Source organism: Conger conger, chromosome 4 (genome assembly GCF_963514075.1).
Source record: "Conger conger chromosome 4, fConCon1.1, whole genome shotgun sequence".
NCBI classification, from domain to species: Eukaryota; Metazoa; Chordata; class Actinopteri; order Anguilliformes; family Congridae; genus Conger; species Conger conger.
The window spans coordinates 28968925-28991639 of NC_083763.1; the positions used below are offsets into that span (position 1 = coordinate 28968925).

At 48.0% G+C, this 22715-nt stretch overlaps 1 protein-coding gene across 2 annotated transcripts in view; it reads right to left on the reverse strand.

Moving 5' to 3' along the window:
- LOC133126304 (rho GTPase-activating protein 21-like) overlaps nt 1–22715 on the reverse strand; it is an 83226-nt gene that overhangs the window by 57894 nt on the left and 2617 nt on the right. The window lies entirely within an intron of this gene.

A 22715-nucleotide genomic window follows, 5' to 3' on the forward strand; every position in this document is an offset into this window, starting at 1 on the left:
AGGAACTCAGGCACGTGGACCAACCCCACCGCCTGCCACACCCGCTACGATTGCACACTCCAGCTCATGCAAAAGGCCCGGATGTGCCCCACACCAAGACCTGTATCACTCATTTAGGGCTGGACTCTGCAAACACAAACCCTAACCTGAGATGACACCACAGGTGAGGTGTAGAATTAGATACTAGAGAGGAAAGGATCAAGGGGAAACAAAGAAGCCCTTTCTCACCACATGAAGATGGGTATGGTGCAGCCAATGTTCCACATGACAGCAAATATACGCAACTTGTCCCAAGAGCAGTGCCGTGGGCGAGGAGTGATCAGTGACGTACACCAATCAGTTCCATGGAATCAGGAATCTGCTTGCACCCGCTGGCCTTTCATCATGGTAGCGGCCTGATGGGCAGTTATTTTTGGAGGGTGCACAGAGGGTAGAGTGAGAGAGGCAGACGGATGAACAGGAGGAGGGAATTGTGGGGCGAGGAGGGAATTGTGGGGCGACAAGGGACTTCACCAACGTGAAGGGTGAACGGCCGTTTGCAAGGTATGAAGACATAATTCCAGTCACGCCGTTTACAAATTGGCTCACGCTTTAAAGGCCGTCTCTGTGAAGGGTTGAGCTGCTATAAGCTGTGCGGTGGCTGGGGCCTGCTTACGCAAGCAGGAAACCAGGTCTGAAAAGGACCATTTAAACCGAGCTGTAGCTCCAGTCATGCTGAGCACACCGCTCTCCCAGCGCCACTACGGCCATAAATCACTGGAATGTTTGCAAAGCTATTTGATCAAGGCGTTGTGGTTGCACGGCATATTTGACGAGAAAGTAATCTGCATTTTTAGTGGAGAATAACTGGCGAGTTATCAGCACGAGTGTGTAATCAGACTTCGAGTACAGCTGTGAAATCTGAACCGGGTAAGTCGTACAACCGACTGCACCATTACAAGGCCTGTCGTCGCTGATCACGGCTTGTCATACCGTTTATGCCGACGAGAGCCAGACCTTTCTTTCCTGGCCACCTTTTGACCAACGGCTCCAAAGCAGCTCCAGGGTCTCCACAGCCACAAGCAGTGCCACCGCCTCGAAAACATATCCACGGCCAGAGACCAACCACTCATGAATAAATACAAGCAATGTCATCTTCAATTTTCGATGGACGGCTATAAGCAAGCAAGTAAACGTGTGTTTGCATGTGTTGTGAATGAGATCCTGATCCCATCTGAGGACAGTAACTTATGAGCTGGTGGGGGGTTGGGGGCTGGTGTGCACAGACTCCCTTGGGGCAGCAATGTGACTCCCAGACAGACGGGGCCCAGGTGCGACAGCCCATGCCAGGCTAAACACTAAACACCACCACATCTACACACAGGGGTCAGGCCAGTCCTCGCCATAGCACAGAGGCTCGTGTCAAACTGAGAAGAATGCAGCTCTGTGACAGGAAGGACTTGATTCTCTGTCAAATTAGAAAAATAAATGCAGTGGTGACCACATACACGTCGCTGAACGAATTGACCTTGTGTCTATGTACCATCTCTCCATGTGATGCAGTCCTTTCAATACTAGTAGTGCTCCATATTTATTCACACAAACAAGTCCCACAGGGGCATGTTGAGAATCCTGTCCTATTGGCTGAATCTGGGAGAGGGGGCTCGTTCCAGTTCCTCAGAGATCCACTAACCCTGCTCTATGCTGTGAACTCTGTTCCCTTGTCTGGAAACATCAGACCTGCCACCATCTTAGCCACAGCTGAGCAGAGACCAAGGCTGACCTTCTCACCCACTGCCATGGCCTCTTCTCAGTGATTTATCTTTCAATGCTGCTTCATGGCTTCAGAACTATGTCCTCCTGTCCCATTCCCAGTGGTTCTTCAACGGAGGAGTTTCAGCAGAGAGTCCATTCCACAGGTCCTCCCTGCTCATCTGCTGCAGTGAAGATTTACTCAGGGGCTGGTACAGTGTAGGCCTGAGGTTCGCCTTTCAGCTCTCAGTCCTTCCCTCCCGCTCTACGCTTCCCATCACTTTTCTACCATCTCTCCATCTCTTGCTCTAGATGCATCTGTCCTCTTAAGGAATATTTGAGCATAAGACAACTCTGCTGCTCATCCTGCAGCTCTCCGCGTTCAATGTTCTCCTGGCAACGGTCCCTCACATCAGTACACAATGATACAGAAAAAAAGACAAAAGAAAAGTTGGTATGACCATTTCTGAGTCACGTGGAGTAAATGGACTTCTGAGAGAGCAATCATAATTCGCTAAAAGAAGCCTCACACAGCACTTTACCATCCCCACTGATATGCATTTCCTGCCTAATTGTTTTTCATGTCCAGAAGGAAGAGATAGGATTACCTGGTTGAATAAAGACCCTGTCTTCATGGAGTGAAAAAATAAATTTAAAAAAACCATTGTAAACTTCAAGAGAGACTGAACCTGTATAATGAACTTTTAATCGCATCTTAGCTTTTCAGACTGAGAACAGTAAAGCTGCACTATATGCAGCCTATAAAAGATCATATTGCAATAATTTCGATAAATATAACCAGGGTTCACCCCAAAGAATGTAACTGTGGGGGTGCCGAAAATAGTAGCCCCATCACCCTTGTCCAGACGGTAACCTCTCCTATGCGGGCTGTGTGGAGACCAGGACATTGACAGAGGGTGTGCAGGGTGTGGTAGAGAGAGCATGCTGCCAATGGCAGGACTAGAACCAAGCTACAGGATCAGACCCTTCGAAAAGAGGGCTGTGGTCATCTTACAGGATTAATCAGTCATGAGCAAAAACAAAACCAGTCATCGTACAGGATTAATCTCTTCCCAAGTAAAACCAGTATAACCAGCCTTAGACAGGACCAGTGAAACAGTGGCTTATATTCACTCGCACAGTGAGGCCAGTGTGATCAGCCAATAACTCTGACATTGCTAGCGCTCTTCATACCAAGCAGGCTTCATAATTCTGAGGGTTCACTTTCATTTGCCCTCGCTACAGGGAAAGAACAAACTGACCTCAGTTCAGCGCTTAAGTAGACAGTTCTCCAAAGTTCCAGCATTAAATACAGCTTATATTTTGTGACCATTACATTTTTTGAATTTCTCTCCAGCAACAAGCAGGTAAAGCTCTTGTTTTCAATCTTAAGTGGTAGTTTTATGCATCAATAAAGAAGCATCCTCAAACCATTCCCACACATCACGGGGATGCCTCGATATTTGCTGAACACAGAATCACTAAGAACACAAGGGTACAGTGATGATAAGCAGCACTCCACAATGGAGACACAATAAAAGAATAGGTCTGGGTACATTTTCATGCAGAGCACACACTCAAGATATTTCAGGATGGCTTTATACTTGCTTGCTCGGGAAAAGCCTGGATTTGGGAAGGCTTGCGCTTTGTCGGTGTCATGCTTTCATCAAGGCAGGAATTTCCCCCTCCGCCCTCACAGCCGAGAACAGAAGAGACTCGATTGTACAGAGGGCAATGTGGGGACCATATGCCACTGCCATTCTGCTCTACAAACACCAGGGAAACGCACACAGGTCTCCTCAAAACACCACTCTGCATGTATACCCATGGCCGTGACTGCATGTGACTAGTCACCAGCCCCCTTCTCTGCCATTTGGAGCAGCCCGAATGGTATGCGACTTTCCAGACCATAGCCCCTGACACCAACTTGACAGAGGGAGAGAATGACAGAGAGGAACCAAGCAGTGGCTAGACTGGGGTCTTGCTGTCCTCATCAACCATGCAATTTTCATCACGCTTTCTGACAGTTTATTACTTACTCCCATGGGACCCCAGATAGAGCCATACACTCGTTCCACATCACCGCTTTTGCGATTACAGCCCAGTAATGAAGCTATCGGTAGCAAACTGAACGGAAGTCACAAAGTAAGGGCGGAGCATGCCCGGGTGAACATAGCATGCTGGGCCTGGCTGCTCATCCCTGTAGATTTCCAAACAGAGCTGTGTAAGCTTGTCACATCTGTATAAATCACGTCAACTGTTAAAAGTCAGAGGCCGAGTTAAAGGTCAATAAAAACACCATCTGTAGGAAACCTCTAGACTGAGGAACGATGCAGTCCCATATTCTCAGCAATACTCAAAAACACCAAAGGACTTCTCACTCAATTTCCTCACCTGAACCCTGAAGAACAATTCAAAATTGTCATGGGTGAGGGAATAGCTGCCCCTTTTGTGCCGAGATGGTTCATGGCATGTCACAGAACAAGGGGGTCTGAGTAACTGCAAACAAACTATCTTTACATCTCACGATTGTAGTGCCAATCACATGCTACATTGTATTTTATTCATGTAGGCCATATCAAATCTCTGGCTTAAGCAATGTTTTTTCATTACTTACAAGCCAATAAAGCTCTTTGAATTGAAATAACTATTTCACACTTAGGTACAGTACACATGCACATTCAAAGTAGAAGGAAAGGATGTGAGAAACAATGTCCCCAGGTAGCACTTCTAAAAATATTAAAAAGAACACTTTTTAAACTGAACAGAGGGATATAGCCAACAGAACAAGAAACATTGCTTGGGATAAGAACAAATTCATAGTAACTGAAATGGACTCTGCAAAGACCAAAGTGCCATTGTGCAGCACCAGGGAGTCTACTGGTAAATGACGCAAGAAAGGAGACAGAGCTGAGAGCTAAGATATAGTGAAGGCACTGGGAGCAAGAACCATCTTTTCTGGGCGTGTTTGCAAAATAAACCCTTGAAGCACTTGTGCAAATCCAACAGGGCGATGGATCACTCTGGCTGGGAGACATGTGCCCTTCTCCTAACCTCCAAGCTGAAACAAAAGTTCCGCTTTTGGCTTGAGAAATTCTACGGCCCCTCCTCAGAGCCAAACTGAGCGGTCAATGAAGATCCACCAGTGGGTTTCACCCCGCTCTGCCCACAGACAATTAAGTTACATTATAAACCCTACAACCCCAAGTGGCTCAGTCAATAAAGGGCCAGGTCTGAGCCTTGGCTATATCATTAAACAACTCCAACTGGGAGTCCACAGTGGAAAGATGCAGTGGGTTTAATTCTGACACGATTTCATTTCCTGCCTTCGTTACATGGGCATCCACAGGTGTCCTACAGTCTGCTGCAGGAATTAGGCTACACAACCTAGAACTCCTAAAATGTACCTTCATACAAGATATTTAAAATGATTATGCCTAAAGCTAAAAAGGTTTATTCTTAAACTCAATAATCTTATAATTAACATTAAGAAGCTAACATTATTTTGGTTACTGTATCCTCTCCATTGAGAATCTAGCTAACATTATTAATATAGTGTAACCACGAAGAAAGCCAACCGATTAAATTGGTCTCTGCCAAGTTTCACAACTCCTCTCCCTTTTTCCTACAGCCACATGCAGTTATACAGGGGGCAAAAAGTGTATTACCAGATGGTAGACTAGCTTACCTTGTGGCCCTCAAATATACATTCATGGGGCCTTTGGGTTTGAGACAGACTTGAAGTGCTGCACTGTCTCAGCAGAGGGTAATGTAAGGAGGTGAGGGGGCAAATATAAGTATGTTCTGTATGTGCGGAATGGTCATATCCCCGCCCAAACCTGCACCCCTGCTGAGCCTTGTGACTCAGCCGGTGTGAAGTGGTTGGGTTTCCGCGAGACAGATCATATGCTGAATGAGAGGTAGCTAAGACTTCCCTATGGTCGTTGGCTGGGTCTGGTTCCCTTCTGAAGTGGCATCATGTCTCATTCAGCACATAAGAACAGGGCTCATCACCTAAAATAAAGTCAAACCTGTTTTCTTCATGTCCGTTCATATACAGCATACATCAACGTGCAAGTGATCTTAAGGTGGGTTTGTGGACTGAGAAGGAACCTAGTATTGACCTAGGAAAGTAGGAAACTATGATTTTGCACCAGACGTGGGGGTGGGGTTGTGGAAGAAATACAATGAATATTCAATGAACTGAATATAATGGAATGTGACCTTTTCTAAAAGCCAGTGAAAAAAGACCTATTGGCATAGGGGCCCAGGGAAGCACTTGGGAAACAGGGTAAGGACTTGGGGTCCAGGGTGAACACAAAGTTAAAAAGACCCCAAATTGTACTACTCTGTCCAGCACATGTCCGGACTCCCATATGAATGCTTCTGACTGTGTGCACATCTTCAAGAGGTTCCAGAGCCAACTATAGGGAGAGTACACACTATATCGAGGGTGAAAATCTGAGTGGGGGGAGAGGGGTGTATTATTTGTGTGAAAATAAATACAGAAATTATTGCTGGGGAAATGCCAGAGTGCATCTGTGCACGATTCTAACTGAAGCGTGCCATGGGGAAAAGGGGCTTCGAGTCTCAAGTTAAATAAACTGCAAACAAAACTGCATTAGGGTAACAATACGCAGGTGGGGTGGGACGGCTTTTCTCCAGGGTTGTGCAGCACGTCGGGGGGCTGCACATGTGCGTGTGTGTATAAACACAGCCCACCACCCCAAGGCACCGGACAATGAGCGGCTGCACCAGAGAGCCCACTTCCAGCCAGGCTCATTCAAACTGAGGGGGGTTTCCCCCCCCCTTCCTCCAAACCGCAGGTTCCCTGCAGACAGCCCCACAGCCCACAGACCTGGACCTCCTTTCTGTCCCGTTAAGTCACGGTTTCTAAACCACTAATCGCTGGGAGAAGGAATTTACTGCCATTGCCGACCGAGCACGGTGCACTAGCGATGGCTATTTGACAACAGACCGGTATGCTTTCAGACTGTAAACCGGCCGTTACATGTGCTGTCGTTGCCATGGCCACATGCAAGCACCCCCCCCCCCCCCCCCGCCTTTAATCTGCCAGTCTTCACGTTTACTTCGCTGCCTAATGAAATAATGGGGTGAAATTAAAGGGTAATAAAACAGCCCACTTAAGCTGCAGATTTGGAGGAGGAACAGAAAGAACAGTAAAGTTTGTACCGTGCTGTGACTGTGCAAAGGAGTGAGCTGTGGTCAGGTCTCTGGACCTGCGCTCAACTGGCGCTCAAGCCTTTGGCGAGCCGCGCTATCTGGACTGCAGTGCACCAGTAAAAACAGAGCAGATTTAAGCAAACAGTTGCCAAAGCAAGCTGACCTGGATAACCCTGCCTGCAAAACAAGCCCAAACTGAATTATCCAACTCCCACTGACTACAGGCCCTTTAATGTTTCCGACTCAATATTATTTTCCAACCTTCCAGAAGGATGTGGACCTTTTAGCTCAAACATGGTTCACAGGTGCTCCGACTGTGCTTTCGCGAGTGCCATCTGGAGCTGGCCACTGTGGCCACACTCGTTTGCCTAACGAGCACAAGTTCGACTGACAAGAATTACAGTGAATTTTGCCAGCTGAGACCTAACAAAGACAACCATCTGCACCTAGTCAAAAAAGCCAAAAATAATGAGTGCAAATCAAAGTGATGCCATGAGGTCATACAGGGCACTGTTGGGCAGAGCAGGCGTCTGGCATTTCAAAAGCAGAGTCAAGGAAGAGGAATGTGACAGGAACTGAGGAAAGAAACCAACATGGTGTCACCTCCAGGGTACGTGCTGCGCGCGCGCGCACGCACGCACGCACGCACGCACGCACGCACGCACGCACGCACGCACACACACACAAAGACAAAAGCACAACCCAAAACAACTACACCTCTATATACAACAAGAATCAACCATTACACACAGACAAAATTGCTTAGGGGCATGACCTATCATTTTCTGAACTGAACACACACAGGTCACCCTGCAAAACCCACCGTCGCAACATACACAACAACACTCTAAGCACCCACCATCGCAACATACACAACAACACACGCACACTGGCGACAAGGGCTGGACTTGAGAAATACGCTATGAAATGAAGAGTGTGACGCACCCATCCCAGCTGTAATGAATAAAAGTCCATTCTCTGGTCTCCGGTCTGGCCTGCCTGGGCGGGGTCAGCTGCCTGTTGCTCACAGACAGGAAATACTATACTGGTGAGGCCTCATCTTTGGCATGCTGTGGACTATTAAAAAAAAGGTCCTACAAAAACAACAGATGGATGCCATTTGCTAAGTAAAACATTTTTATTAGCGGTTTTTGTCATTTAATTTTTTTGATGTGCGCTTTTGAGTGACCAGCTTCGATTGGACCTCACCCTGCTCCTCCTTTCAATCGATTCCGACTGCTATCTTCATTAAAACTATCTCTTTTTGCTTTTTGCTTCTGACATTTAAAGCTGATGGGCAGGTATGGCTTAAATGCTACAGGTGTGTGAAGAGGCTCCGTATCAGGCAGTCAGGTAACCCCTCCTCCGCCAGAGGGCCGTGTGAGGTCAACAGGAAACTGTTTACATGTCTTTCTCCGTCTGTTTTGGCTTCAGCAGCGAGCACTCAATTAAACCAGCCCTTTGCCAACATTATCCCTAGGTGTGATACAGGCTTATGACTGTCCAAGAACACAGTGGTTACATAAGTCTGACTGGAAGCCATCTTTGACTGAATCTTTAAAAAGAAAAATAGTATATGAATGCAACACATGAGCATGTGAACTGCAAAAGCAGCTCCTATGAAATCACTACCTTGAATTTCTACTTACTACTTCTGTGTGCCCTCCAATCTGTGACCTTCTGCTGGGACCAAACCTGCTGCTGTAGGTGAAGACAGACTCACTGTGTCGATGGGGGTAGTGGCGTCACACACACACACACACACACACACACACACACACACACACACACACACCAGCTTGCTCACGCAGACATACGCACAAGCGCCACGAGCACGGTTGTCATAGCAACGCTCCCTCTCCCAGCAGGCGTGTTATCATTGCTCCTCTCTACCTCATCCTAGACCTGCTGGTGCTGTGCTTTTCTGAGAGGGGGGGGGGGCATTGTGTTTTTAAAGGGCTATGCAGCACAGCCCACAGAAATGGCCCAATCTGCACTGCACCAAAAAAAGGAAAAAACAGCGTTCGTCACTTTGCCATGCTGATGCCATCCTGGGTTTTACACGTCTTTCCTCACATATGAGCATGTCTTGGAAGACAGCCAGCGGGCGAGGCACCCCCCCTATGCGAGCAGGTGACACAGCACAGGAGAGGGGGAGAGAGGAGAGGATAATCACTGAGAGCTACAGGGGTTCTGTGCGATAATCCACAGCACCCCCCCCTCCTTCCTTCCTGAGAGGGGACTGAGGTGAATGAGGCACCTTTCGGCTGCTCGGACTGAGAGCAGTGGCGGTGCGGAGTGGGGTGAAAGGGAACTTTCGGGTCACGCTTTGCCCTTCCGTGTGTGGATGTTGCAAACGAGAAGAGGGGGAGAGTGGAGGGAGACGGAGGTTGAGGGGAGGTGGCATTTTGCTGCGGCGGCTCTTTACAAGCCCAGATTTCGTGACGCAGCTGGAAGAGCCCTATCTATGTCTGTATCACAGTACAGCAGGGACAAGAAAATGGTTCCGCAACGTGCCCCTTTTCATGGGCAACTCCGCCGCTGACCTTGTGGTTCCGTGGGAAACGGCTGCTAGCTCCGCCTTTGCCAGGATGACTTAAACAACGCACATTTTACACGTTAGTGTCACGCAGGGCTGGAAATTTCCGACTGCACTTTCGGCTCATCAACCCGGCGTACAGTGCTGCCCATTCATGCGGCTGAGGATTTACCAGAGCCATTCGGGTTAAGCGGTTCGCTCAGGGGCACGGCAGCATTCAAGTGTCCAACAATTCACGATTTCATGGAGCTGGGTGCTTGCAGCAGGGCCGTGTGCATGTCTCAGGGTGCAGTTACTGGCCTCTGGCCAAGAGCCCCACTCCCTAGATATCAAAAGGCCATTTGCCCGCAGGAGAACGGCAGCTGTTAGACACGGTCGCTCCCACATTCACAAAACTTCAGCCGCCATCCAGATTCTTGGCAGAAATTAAAGTACTTCTGAAGAAGTTGGCGAGATGAAAGCGCAGGGTTCACGTTCCTTCAGCCGAAGCTGTAATGTCAAATAACCGATTTTACACTGATGCCATTAATAGTGCAGAACATTTTCTTTTCCAGGGCACATGGGCTACATTTTTCTTCTCTCGAAAGTAATGGTAAAATAAAAGGGAGCAGCGAGTGATGCAGCAGCAATGCTGACTAACAGATTATTTGCTGTAATGCGGATGTGTGTTTACCGAGGTTAGACTGGAAGGAGCTGGATACGTGCGCAGGACACAAATTCCTTCACCAATATCGGTTCACATGCAACAGACCAGAGCAGAATCCAGCACACCTCATGTTGTTGCCACAGTAAACACATTGGTATGCGTGTCCTCCGTCACAGTGCAAGCATAATAAACCAAGAGTATGTCACCTTACTGGTATAAAACAATAAGGAGCAATAATACTGGAGCATGTTGGTAACAACCATTTGAACAATGCTGACAGTGATTGGTGACCACTTCCTGATCAAACCTACAGGGAGTAAGGATCAGCAAAGCATTTGTTGTAATACTAGTACCCATTTACTTTGTAACTGGTGGAGCTTCTACATGTTTTCAACTAGTGAGGTGACATCTTTCAAAGTCTATTTTACTATCCCTGGTATGAACAGGTAAAAGAATGCAGAGCAACTAAGAAGCACACAAAAGTATTCTGGGTTGACGGTCATGCTCAAGGGTACAAAGCCAGTGCCCAAACCTGGGAATCAAAGCAGCTCCTTCCAGTCAGATGCTCATTTCCTCACCCATAATACCACAACAGTGGCTTATTTGTGCACAGTTCAAAGAAAAACCCAACCCCATTCTCCTTTCTCTGTAGTTTTCTGTAAAACTGGTGTCCTGCCACTGCCCTGTGTAAGTGGTGACTACACCCTGGTTTGGGGCTGTACGGAGTTTTATAACAGGGAATAACAGGGGGAGGGGTGGCAGGGATTCTCTTAGAAGTGGCAGGGATTGTCCCTCTGTGACACTGCGCTCACCCCTAACCCAAACCTCTCCCCAACCAGCTTTCCCATCTACAAAGAAAATTCCTGCAATGCAACTCTCCTGATAAAATTGCATTCCTTCAATAGCTCTTGAGAAATGGATTCAATGACCACTCTACATAGTCCAAGGGTCTGTCGACCATCTCTGACTATTCCCTGTTTTCTGAGGGAGACTGTCCTGCTTTTCATCTCAGGAGTGAAGCCATAGACAAGAAGCCATTTGCACCAGTGGATGAAACAGGTCGGCCTCGTGTCAGTATTACCGTACGCTATACTCTTAATGTTAATGACAGGATAGCTATTGAGTCAGATTGTGTCAAGGAGGAGTCTTTGATTAAAGTGGTTCAGACCAAAAACTGACTAAAGCCTGATTACTTTATTTTCAAGCATGGGTATATGCTTTAGACAATTCATTTGGCCTCACTGAGGACTCACCTCTGATACACTGCCACGGGCCCAAAGATTGGTCTCAAACACAATTTCAGAGCAGTCAGCCAGAAGCACAGTAACTTGTGGTCTCATCAGAGGCAGTTTGTGAAAAATAAGTTTTCTTCGGCAATTCTTATTTCAGCATCACGTGACAATACAGTAGGACACTCTTAGCTTCTCCATTTTGTTTCTTCCACAGTCTTCCACTGATTGTCAGAAGCAATAGGAATTGCTTCAGCAGCTGAGACAACCCAATCTAGTAAGATTTCTACACCCTCGTGGTAGAAGCTGCAATAAGTTAACTTTTTCTAATAAATACATGTCAATTTCAGATTTGAATGCAGGGCTATATCTGAACCAAGTTCAACAGCAAATGAACCAGAGTCATATTACAAAGTGTCCCCTTTAAGCAATTCAGGTGAAACGGCCTCACCTATGACTACAGCCGCCCTGCCTGAGAGAGGATACAATTACATGAACACTCAATGCAATGCCCCTCCAGCAACTCTTCCATTTACCAATTCAACTACTGTGTGGCATCTCTTCCACCCTTGCTCTACTGTACTCTACTCTCGCCATCACCACTCTCTTCTGACCCCCCCTTTCACTGCAACAGCCCCGCAACTCCGATTTCTCCCCACTTCTCTTTATCCCTCTCTCCGTCTCAATTCCATCTCTCCCTCGGGGCATCGAGTATAATCCCTGTGTGTGGGAGCCTACCTCCCCCCAAGCACTGGGCCACGGGGCTGAACAAAGACCGAGGGCTGGGCCGCCCTGGCGCACAGGCAGGTGGACCAATTAAGAGACGGCAGGCCCCGCAGATGCAACCGGAGCCCCCGCATAATTGGAATCCTCTCGGCTGAGCCGCAATGAATAATTAACACTTCTTCTCGCTCTTCATAATGCCGGGGCCCTGATCAGCAGGCCTGGCGGGCAGACGCCGGACGAACGCGCGACGCGCGGGCCCTGCGCGTCTGGATATCGCCTCCCCCCCTCAGGCAGCAGCTTTAACGCCGCATGTTTGCATTCCCTTCAACAAACGGGATGGCTTGCGGGAGTTTTGGGGGCCGGCGAAGCGGCCAGGTGCAGACCCGTGAATATTTTATACGCCTGCACTACGGCCGGTATCGAGAACGATCCCTCAGATAGCTCTTCCTGTCACAGAGCTGAGTCCCAGGATGGGGACCAAAACTGAGGGCTGTCCGAAACAAGCAATGTCTCTGCGGCCAAAATTAAACCGGGGAGAGGGCTAAACCGGAGCCGACAAGCCATGACTTTTTGCTTGGATCATGCGGTTTTAAAAAAGTCTAACAATTACTACAGTGTTGAAGCTGCACACTCGAGCCGAGTGGAGGAGGGGTTTATCAGAGAGGGAGAATGCACCAAATTAACCCCGGCGCAGAGAGAAACCCTGGCTCTCATTACCAACCACTGCACCCGAGCAAAGCAGCAGGAAATGAACTATAAGTAGCAAAAGAGAGAAAGACAATGAAAGGAATGCAGTGCAAGCTCGACCTGAATTGAAAGAGCAGGTGAAGGAGAGGTGCGTGAGGGACAGCTAGAGGTCATAGCACTGGCTGCAGGCTGCTTTCAAATTCCAGAGTGGAGTACACTGCCGATCCAATAATGCGCCAGTGTGTTTTACCCGAAAGCCGAGGGACCGAGCACGCACACACAGGCAGGCAGCGGGGCAGGGTAGCGTCGGGGACAAACCTGATTGTTCCAGGCGCAGTACAGGTTGCAGATCAAGCTCCAGTTGTGGTTGATCATGCAGTCGAGCACTTTGAGGTGAGCCATGTCTGCCGCCGGCCGGTGCCGTGTCCTGGCGGAGCCTGGCCAAGCCTGTCCGATGTCTCTGGCAGGCAGGGCACTCAAGGGGAGGGCCCCCGTCCCTGCCCATCGTTGCCCTCAGTCAGCTTGCTGACGGCAGGTGGCATCTTCACACAGCGTGTTAGCGCTGGATTAATACGTTGGATAAGTAGGACAGAACGAGCAGAGGCGTTCAGAGATCCGCACTGGGGCATTCGTCTCCCTGACCCAACTTCTCCCGCAGGTCCCACTAAGGCTCTGTTCAGGGCGGCTGGATCTGGGCAAGTGCGGAGAGAATCCGGTCAGAGCCTCCTTTCTGACACCCTTCCTCTCTGCGTCAGGCACACTGCACCAGCAGAAAGCTTCCCCCCCCGTGCCTGTCGCCGGACGGCGGGAGGTGCGAGGGCTGCGGTGACTGTAACCTGGATGACAGGAGGAACGGCTCGAACCGTTTGGCGGAGTGCCTTCCCCACCGCAGCAGAGATGCTGCACTGCGAGCCAGAGTCCTCTCAACAGTCCTGTCTGCAGTGAGCACGCTATCTGGGGCTCCTGCTCAGTGAGTGAGAGAGAGAGAGAGAGTGTGTGTGTGTGTGTGTGTGTGTGTGTGTGTGAGAGAGTGTGCATGTATAGGAGTGTGTGTGTGTATGAGTGAGTGTGTGAGTGTGTATGTGTGTGTATGAGTGTGTATGAGTGAGTGAGTGAGTGAGTGAGTGAGTGTGTGTGTGTGTGTGTGTGTGTGAGAGAGAGAGAGAGAGAGAGAGAGAGAGAGAGAGAGAGAGAAAGAAAGATGTTTTAAAGCTCCTTTCCCTCTGCTGCAGATGGACGATTCCCTCTCGGAAGAGTTGCTGGCATGCAGTCAGTCCTCTTATGCTCTTTAAATAAGGGAAGCAGCAGAGTGGGTGAGGGATGATTTCAGTAACGCTGACCCCTTAATGCCATCATTATCGCATTGGTACAGCCCCATTGACCGTAAACCTAGCCACGCATCTCATAGCCAAATACACAAACCCACCAACAACTAAAAGGAACACACTCAGTGGAGTGCAGACCTCCACCAAGACAAAGCAATCTCCCCTCTCAAGGTGGCAGTAGAGGAAAGGTCATGAGGTCACTGAAATCAGGACGTTTCTTCCTCTTGGGAACATGAATGCACAGCAAATTGCATGGCAATCCGGCTATTGCTTTTCTAGATATGTCTGTCACAGATGGACGGAGACAAGAACGGACTGATGGACTTGGGAGAAGTAATTAGCGACTTCACAAGAATGTCAAGGGGGAGTCCCACTAACATCAGGGCGAGGGGAGCACTTCATCACAACCCCTCACCAAGCTGCAACCAGCATTGTAGAACTGCAAGGCTCCGTCAACGTCATTTCAGAGGCCGCCCTGCGACCGTCCAAGAGCTTGGAGACTGCGTTTTCTCTGCATGGAGACTGAACATTGTGCTCATAGGAAAACCCAGAGAAGGGGCGGGGGGGACCAGACAAATGTGGGAAGAACAGTGGGCAGGCAATAAAACCAAGACGGACATACCGGACACCAAACCTCACTAGAAGGACCTCAATTTAGAGCTAGAAAGTCCCAGATTATGTTGTGATGGATACCGCTGAATCATTGCAAGTCACTCGGCTCAATTCCATCAATATGACCTGGTTTTACCAATTTCCAAACTGTTCTCAAGATCCATTCAGGAAAATGTTGTGCAACTAACTGATTCTGCCTTCTGATTCTGAACTATAACAGAGCAATACAGAGCTTATGGGGTTTAAAAAGGCAAAGACATACACAAGATTGTATGTTTTTTTTTCTCCAAATTCCCAAATCATTACCAAGCGGACAACAGATTAAAGTCACAGATTTATCAGGATTAATCGCATTCCGTTATTGCGGCCACCATCTGTGGAGGGAGAACGGGTGCGCATGAGCATAGTTCCTGCTAACAGAAAACATCAGGCTAAGGCCACAGACACCAGAACCAGACAGCACCAACCCTAGTGCCTCAATTGCCCCTGGGCTCATTCAACCTCATCAATCCCATCAATTCCACTTATGGATCACATGGCTCGGTCACGGGGCTGTGGTGCGGCACATCCCGGGAATCAACGATAGATCCTCTGTGCTCATTCGGAGCCCACCGGCAGGATGCATTTCCCACTTGAGAGACATTAGGTCTCCTAATGCCATTAGGTCCCACCTGACCTTACCAGGCATTAGCGATGTTAAAAAACACACACTCGGGAGGAATTTATGTTTAAATGTCCACCGTGCCATTTGGCAGGAATTTCCAGCGGTGCTTTTGCAGAATGGTGCACAATTGGATTGCTCCTAAATCCACCATTGTTCATAAAGCTTAGCCATGTAAAGAAAAAATAATCTAAAAACACATTAAATAACTAATCGCCTTCCCCACACAAACAATCCAGTCACATGAACAAATGAATTGCTATTTAAAGGGGCAGTTCGCTGACAAATTGAACCCAAGTATCTGTCAATCCAGTCAGTTTTGCTGAAATGCGACTAACGACAAACTTTGTGGCCACTTGAAGATTTCAACCGTTTTATTAGGTTGAACTGCAGAAAAAACTAGAAACAAATTCTAAAAAATCATTTCAGCAAAACTATCGCACAGACAGATACAGGCGACATGGCTCAGGCAGTAAGAGCAGTCGTCTGGCAGTCAGAGGGTTGCCGGTTCAATCCCCCGCCCGGGCTGTGTCGAAGTGTCTCTGAGCAAGACACCCAACCCCTAAATGCTCCTGACAAGCTGGTCGGTGCCTTGCATGGCAGCCAATCGCCGTCGGTGTGTGAGTGTGTGTATGAATGGGTGAATGAGAAGCATCAATTGTACAGCGCTTTGGATAAAGGCGCTATATAAATGGCCAACCATTTATTTTCATTTCAGTTTTGGGGGAAAATCACCTCTAAAATGCAAGTGCTAGCCAAAAGCACCTCACTGTTGTGTGATGAAAAAACTAATTAAAAGTGTGGTTCAATCAAGAAATAATTGTTAAGCCAACTCCAAGTGGCCTTGTGCAGTTAACTTCACTGACTAACATGATCCAGTGAAAATGGAAAATCCAGTTCAATACAAAAATAGCTGCAATGTTGCACCTTATTCACAATGTCTTAATTTTATGTCATACAAAAGTTCCCAAAACATTACTCTGTGTGAGGGTTGGCCATTTATCTTTTTGATTTTAACTCGAATTATTTTTTTAAATGTAAGTGAGAGAGAATTTCCTAATGTTTTGCTGAACTGTTTGTATATGAAATTCTTGGAAATATTTTAAAATGCAAATGTTTAACAACCCTATCAGGGTGATCACATGGGCATCAGGGAGAAGGTATTTTGTTCAGAGTGAGTGTGTTTGCATAAGGATTGTGCTCAAGGTAATATTTGCTAATACCTGCTCTCTGAGAAGAACACCCTTCAGGGGGGCCAGAGCACCCAAACTCCTAGAAAAGGACCGATAGGCTGTTGCCAGCAACCTCCTTGAAGTGAAGCCCAAACTAAACGGGCAAGCAGAGGTGAGACGATCCCTTCCTTAGTCTCAGAAAGAAAAAGACTGTTCTGGTATCAGCAGCTGGAAACCAGAGGGCATGAAAATTCTCCCAACTGGAATGTGCTGAAACACAATCGGGGTCAAGGTTCTCGAGACAATATTCACCGAAGTGGTGTGGGATACAGGGGTCTTTTCGGGTCACGCGTCAAGAGTGGCACGGCCCTCGGTTGGGCATGTGGGCCAAGAAGCAGTGCATGGGGGTGGGGCAGAGCAGGGATCACCGATGCACAGCCCCCCGCCCCCCCACTACACTCCTCAAACTTCTCCTGCCACTTCAACTTCAGCGTTTCCCCCTCCCCCTAAGCACTGCGGACTAATACCTATGCAAATGCCTCCCCCGGACCTCTTAAAAGCCATCGAAGCATGGTGACGCCACCGAAAAGACCCGCAGCTGGGCCGCTTCACGGTCAACACGCAACTTTCTTGCAGCGTCGCTGTGTCACCTTGTGAATTCCCAGCACAAAGGGCTAACCTAAGATAACTCAATAATCCACAGCGTTATTTATTTATAACATTAACAACAGTTTGTGGAAATGCAATTACGCAGTAAGGACCAGACTCGTAATAAGTTTCGCATCATGTTAAACAAATAGTGCAAGTATGGTTTCTTTTGGCTTACAATTGTTCACAAGAGCATAATCAAGTACACATAACCTTAGTAGGCTGGTCGTGGTCCGGGAAATGCACCATTTTTATCATTTTCCCAAGACTGTCATGATGACGCCACATACATTCTCACCGTTCAACTGCATCCGTGTAAAATTATCCCAGAAGGCGAGCACACACCCTACCAGGCAGTGAGGAAAAGAACGCTTCCCTCAGCAGTGAAAGGGGGGGGGGGGGGGGGGGGGGGGGGGGGCTGAAAGCGCTTCATTCATGCTAAAAAGCAGGATCTTTTCCCAGCGGTTACACCAAAAGGAAATAACATGCAATTTCCAGCCCAGACCACAAAGCCCATGTTTTATGCTGCAGCAGAGAGAGAGAGCGAAGGCTGAACCACCCCATGGGGTACATTGTGACTCATTGAGAAACAGAAAGTGACCGCTGCCATGTCCCGCGCATTTACAGCGGCGGGGCAGCTGACCTACGCGGTCAGTTAAAAAGAGAGAGAGAGAGAGACAGAGAGAGACAGAGAGAGACAGAGAAAGGGGGGGGGCGAGGGGGAGAGAGAGAGGCCCTATGCATAATGTACACCGTAAGTCTCATGTCTGCGAGGGAATGGGGCATCCAAACATAAAGAGCAGTGACACCCAGAGCCCATGAGAAAGCACTGCCACATTTTCCACCCGTTAACCTCCATTTTCCTCAGTCCATTCCTCTTCCTCTCACTCTCTCACAATTCTAACCGCAGCAAATTTTCCGGAAGAAGCGTCAAGGCAAGTGTCCCATAAGTATTACTCAACATGAAGAGGAAAGCCGAAAACACAGCACGCTAGATAAGCCTGACCGCGTTCGATGAACCGCTACCCGCCTGCTCCTATAAATACACGACCTTCAGTCCAGCGGGGAATGTTCAAGAGGGAGCTTTAAAAACACACGATTACAGAAGAGGAACCACATAATCGAGTAAAAATGACAGAGTAACCTGAAGGACAGAACAGATTTGTTTACACGGGGGAAATCCCTGATACATTACTCATGCAAATTCCCTTGGGGGTGAGGGGCACTGACCACAAGGTTCCGCCCCCAGGTCAGGCTGGGGTCACGGCCCTGGCACTCGAGGACTGTTTACTGCAAATAAGTGGACCTTGATCAAGGTGCAGCGTGACCTACTCAAAGCTTCCAGCTCAAGAGCAACCTCATCTTCAATGAATGCATTTACACTTATTTGGTCTTTGATGGCTTTTTAAAAAAATTTTATAAAACCCTTTTGAATTACCAGTCAAAGGCCACGCTAAATTACAGACCACTAAAGACAAGGAAAGGCTTTCTCCTTTAGACAGTGGGTAAATAACATAAAACGGCTATTCAAAATTCAAGAGATCAATTCAGAGATCAAAGAGACGGGAGTAGGCAGGGGAAGAGACAGCCATAAATAGGAACCAAAAAAACTGAAGCATCTAATGGAGGGAGCAGAATCTTGTGCAAAAGATCACCCACAGCTTCCTTGAGGGTTTAGTCCCACGTCCTAACTCCCGTTTTCCCAGGAGGGAAAGCAAGGTCACCTGTATAGTCCGAGGTGCCCTGGTCTGACAGAAGAAAGCTATGGCGCGTGAATCATTCTCGAGCCCTGTGATGAATCAGATCCGTTATTCTTTCACCCCCCATCAGGTTAAATATAGATCCACAGGAAACAATGTCGGAAGAGGGCAGTTGAAAGACAAGGCAACAGGAAAGAGAGTGTAATTCATGTACTGTGGGGAGAAGGTGGGACTGTACTCTGTGGCTAAGGACGGACGATAGCTGTGTGTGTGAGGTGAAAACGAGTAGCGGACATGCTCTGTGGATTTGATGTCAAGAGAATTCTGCAGTCAGGGAGTCAGATTGGGGGCAGGGGGATATAACATCAACAACTGTAAAGGTAACCCAGAAACCCCACCCCCCCCTCCCCACAGATGGTCTGAACCGTATTATTCATTCAGCTCAGGGAAGGAGGAGGCACACATATATCACTGAAGCACAGAGATGCATGTACAGTATGCAGCAGGCCCCTTACTGCTGCGCACTGAGGCAGGGTACGGGCTCAAATTCTCTGGCCCATGCAAACAACAGCTTTCTGAACAGCTCTGCTTTTCAGAAAAGTCTTTAAATTGATAGCCTACATCCAGACAAGCAACAAAAAAATGGAGCATATTTTTAAGAAAAAAATGCATTTCCCCAATTCCTCTAATGCCCTCATGCACCTCACACACAAAAGGAAAGGACAACTTAACTGACAGTCGTTCCATTTGCAAGTGGTTCAACATAAAAAAAACTGAATATAATGCACACATAATATGCAAGACCAGAAAAAATTAGGTGCCCCAAGCTACTGGGCTGATAATGCCAAGTACAAAATCGGCACTCGTAGAGCAACCAGGAGGATGCGCATCAGCTCTATAATGACCTCGCCAACTTCTTTCCTGCAGGGACGTGCTCTCCATCATGTGGGGTTCGGAGGGGAAAGGGGGTGGCAGGGGTCGGCCCATTCAGCAGGGCCCCAGCTGGCTGTACACCCAGCCGAAGCCTAATGACAGAGAGCAGCTGGCCCTAAATTACCACCCCCCGCTACCACCGCATCACGGGTGGAGTTGTGGAGGGGGCGGGGCGGAAGACATGGAGAACTCCCTTCATTGAGAAGCGTGGGGGGTGGGCACGGTGAGGCACAGGGGCTGCACCGATACAGTCCTCTGGTCACTGGTCATGTTCCAGGTCACATCACTCAAAAGGAAAGCGGAGCGGCAGAATCCTCGCTTTACATTCCATTTAGAGATTGGTGCAGATTTAGTGCTCCAAGACTAGTTAGAATTTGGCATTCGACAGCAGCTGTGCCTCTTCCTCAGCTCCCAATTTGATTCCGGTATTATACAAAGGCCATAATATTCACGTCAGGACTCCAGGATTTTCAAAACTACAAGCAAAGGCACAAGCATGAGGTTCCGTAACGCTTCCTGAAGTACCGGCACACTGGACTGTTCTAATGAACCAATCAGCAGAGGCCTGTTAACACCTGGGGTGGTTGGAGCAGGGCTTTGTTCCCTGGCTCAGAGGGCCCCAGTAATCCCCAGTCACAGTGACACTCTCCATGGAGGGAGCAGAGGGGGGAACCAAGCCCCACCATCCCAGTGGGGTTAGGATCAAGCAGTTGACACAACACCAGGGTAAGGCGGGAACAGACGACTGTCCAGAAGCAGAAGACGACCAGAAGCAGCCGCCACATTATTACAAACCCTACTCAAAAGGCAGAAATGCCACATTTCAGCTTATGCTCTTAAACACGCGAAGAAACTAAAGTCGGCAAAGCAGGCAGGCACACTGCTATCGGTTTCCCAGGATGAAAATGTATCACGGGGAGTTGTTATTTGCACGGTAAAACTGCAAGCTCAAAATATGAGCAGGTCCTTTTCAGCATTTATTACATTTTCCAGGGAGACAGTTTGCTGGAGCAATCGCACACTCCAGGGGTCATTTCAGGCCATCTGTATACTACTTCCCACACAGACCGGATGGACAGCACTTCATCGGCACCGTAAGGGCATCACGCTCCACAAGCTCAGACACCCCCCCCCTCCCCCACCCGCCACACATTGGCAGAAGTGAGGTGTACGCATTTCTTTCTCACTTGAACCCGCTAGTGAATTCCGGCTTGTCTGCTGGGGGCTGTGCCGGTTACAGTTTAACTTTGTGAAGCAGCACAGCGATTGCCTGACTGGACGCTGACCTAGACGTCCCCATTGTTTGGAAGAACTGCCCCATGTCGTGTTTGTTACAGATTTTCTTTTATGTCTGTCTGGAAAGTAACTGCAGGGGGCCGCTGGCAAAATATTCTTTCAAGCATATCCAAGCACTTGCTGCTTGTTGTATTTTTGAGCAGTTGGAAGATAATGAATTACAGGACTTTATATAAAGTATGCTACACTAGAACAATGTATAGGTGGCTCTAGAGTTTATCTAGTACTGTGTTAGGGTGGGAAAAACAGCAAACTAAATTAAACATGGATATTTTGCTTAATACCATTACATTTGATTTTAGCAGCTCGATAAGCATTTGATTCTCACCATCCACCCTCGTTGACCTCTGCAATTTCTCAGCCTTAAGGAAAATGGCCAATTGAAATGAGTCCATCACAGTCTTCATCTAGTCTCTTAATAGCTGCAGATGAAGGTGCAGCGACCTCAGTGGACTTCCGTGGACCCCCCCCCCCCCCCCCCAAAAAAGGTGCCACTGCATACAGTCCCTCTCCCCACATACAGTAAAAAACTGAACGGAAGCTGCCTGCTGAGATCCCTCCTGTTGGAACAGGAGGGTTTATGACACCAGTCTTCAGCCCTTGTAAGAGGATTACCCAGCGCGGGCAACGGAGCTACTGTTTCTGATGGAGGGCTAATCCACGCATGCAACCGATCTCTTTGCTCTTATGACATCCACAAGCAGCTCGGCCGTGATGCAACACAAGGGAAAGCGGGCAGGGCAAGCCCCGCGCCGGACGATATTGCCAGCCGGGCGTTAATGTCTTCTCTTGCAAAGTCTTCTCGGCGAGATGCGCTGCAGCATGCCGATTTTCCACACGTCCTGCTTCCTGCGGCACAATCTGGGGCATTACACCCAGCAGCACTCCCTTAAGTATGAACGTGCGCCAAGTGAAGTTTACAAAAAAATGTATTGTGAAAAAATTCAATGACACCGCAGTGGGAAGCTCACTCTGTGATTTTGTGTTCTCTGCCATTCCAATGGCATGGCTTGACAATTTTACACTTGACTGCATAAATGTAATATTCTGTCAGACATGAACACCAGTCTCTGTTCAGGTGCATCACTTGATCATAAGCTCTGCATGACATTCCCGTTCACACACCAATTGGATTGGATTAATACCAGGTTTCCAAACATTTATAGTGGAGGGGGGGGGGGGGATACCTCAAATGCAAGTCAAACACTGCAAGTATGCTGAGGTAAGCATGAGTGAGCACATTGAAATAGTACACCCAAATGTGCAAGAAAAAAACAAAACAAAGTCTTGAGTGCCTCAACAATTATTTCCCAAACACATTACACCAAACTTCACAAAGCAGGTAGCCATTTCAAACTTGCTAAAATAGTCTCAATAATCCTCACAATGCCACAATTAAACCACAGGCTTGTAGCCATTTTAGTTAACATTTTCCTTTGTTTCAATAACATTAATTGTAAAAATCAATGGCTGGCGTTTACCAACGTACAGCAGTGCATCAGTACCACATCTCAATTGTAAGTCTTTTTTTTATTATTTGCTTCCATTCTCAATGAACTCAAAGTTTAGATAATACACTGGCTAACGACATTGTTAACGGTTACATTAAAGAGGTAAAACAATTAT